The 1,992-nt window shown below is 42.5% G+C and overlaps 1 non-coding gene across 1 annotated transcript; it reads right to left on the bottom strand.

The window, feature by feature from the left end:
- Nucleotides 1-217: 217 nt before the first annotated feature.
- Nucleotides 218-289, bottom strand: TRNAW-CCA. The gene has a single exon. It is a non-coding gene; the product is annotated as a tRNA-Trp (tRNA).
- Between the last annotated feature and the right edge of the window lie 1,703 nt (nt 290-1,992).

Raw genomic sequence — 1,992 nt, 5'->3', positions numbered from 1 at the left:
TGGATTTTTCCTCGCTTCCAGGTCATGCTTACCCTTCAGTTTAAGTGTCTGTTCATTGCTGAGTTACTCACGGGGGGTCGGGGGAGGGGGGAAGTCCCCTTGGGCTAAAGAAAGGTAAGAGAACGTCTGAGGTTGAGAGTTAATGGCAAGACGCTTGCTTTGCTCAGTACAGAATTTAATATACATAACTCTCAGTAGCCAAAAACAACCAAAACTCTGACCCCGACGTGATTTGAACACGCAACCTTCTGATCTGGAGTCAGACGCGCTACCGTTGCGCCACGAGGTCCTCGAAGCCAGCGTGTTTTTGTGCTTTAGAGGAGTGTTAATTTCAGTAGTTGTCAGGTGCAGCAACCAGTATTTGTTTCTTTACTTTTATGAAGCCCTGGGATTGACCATGAGTCCTTTGTCCGTTTTGTGACGCGGCTATTCAAAGGGAAATGTGAAAGTGAATGAAGCAGGGGAGAAGCGAAAGCCACCGGGTTCGGGAATCCTCATTTTGTAATTCGGGAAAACCCACCTCCCCAGGGCTATGGAGTCTTTTAGGGCGTGACATTGGGGACAGGACAGTGGAAAGTGCGCAGCTCAGCGGGAAGGCTGGGGTGAGGTCGTCAGGGATCTGGGTTCTCTCTCTTCAGCCTCTCTTTACATGGAGCCCCGCAATGATTTGCACGTGGGTCAGACCTAGGAAGAAAGACTATGTCCTTTGCTTTAAAAAATAACACATATTCTTTGCAGGAATCTCATCTGATACCAAAAAACAAAACAAAACAAAACAAAAAACCCTACAATAAGAAGTTGAGTGCCTAGAGACACTGGCCCTGTACGTGTGTACATCTTGCCAGGTGATATAATCTCTCAGGCTAAAGAATAGAGGGTGGGAAAGGGGAAGATCAAGGCTTTGTTTTGGGATGTTGAACAAGACCATGGATAATACGATTTCACTATCAGCGCGCTATATATATATATATTTACATTCACTTTGTTGTGCAACCAATCTCCAGAATTTTTTCCATCTTGCAAAACTGAAACTCTGTACCCATTAAACACTCACCATTCCCTCCTACCCCAGCACCTGGCAACCACCATTCCACTGTCTCTATGAATTTGACTATTCTAGGGACTTGGTGTAGGTGGAACCATAAGGAATTTGTCTTTTTGTGACAAGCCAGCATACTGAAGAAATGATTAAATGAAAAGTTAGAATTTGAAGATGCTGGAAAGAAAGATGTAACCAACAGAACAAATCCTTTAAAAGTGAGATTGGATGCAATCTAAATTTTCTACTTAGGGTTTGGCTTTTCCACCAAGAGGGTGGACAAATTTCCTAATATAATGTGGGAAAGAAAGGTGCACACCTGTGCATATTATTTTATTGGGTGTTCAGAAGATGATTCGACTCTCACCTAATGGGATCTATTTCTCAGTGAATTATTAGGGAAGATTATCAAGTAAAAGAAGGGGAGTAGAGGCTATTTATCTGTAAAATTGTAATTCTAAGATTTTCTGCCAAGATTGTTGTAAGAATTACAGTTGATTGTAGCACACAACATTTAAGTGGAATGCCTGCTATGTGTCACTGCCAATTCTAAGCATGTTGCATTATTAATCTTCTTACACACTGAGGGAGACATCATTATCATGAATCCCATTTTTCTGAAGAGGAAATGGAAAAGCAGAGAGAATAAGCAAATGGCCCAAAGTGACTCATTTATGAAGGGACAGACCTGGGAAGAGCCCTGCCAGCTTTCCCCCTATTGCCTGGCTAGGCAGACCCTTGGGTGGACAAGCTCCCTCAAGTTTCGGGTGGGTCAATTATCCTGGGTTACTCTTGGAGAGTGAAAATTTCAATCCCTTTCATTACATCAATGGAAATTACCCCTTTTATACTCCTCATGGTCAAGTGGAGATGTATGTGTACAAGGAGTATAGCAGGATAGGTGATTCACTCCCTTTTATAGATACATAGATTTAGAGAAATTTTCATCAATT

Source organism: Lemur catta, chromosome 2 (assembly GCF_020740605.2).
Source record: "Lemur catta isolate mLemCat1 chromosome 2, mLemCat1.pri, whole genome shotgun sequence".
Classification (NCBI taxonomy): Eukaryota; Metazoa; Chordata; class Mammalia; order Primates; family Lemuridae; genus Lemur; species Lemur catta.
Note: the sequence above shows the minus strand (reverse complement) of the source record. Positions and strands in the feature narration are given on the sequence as shown.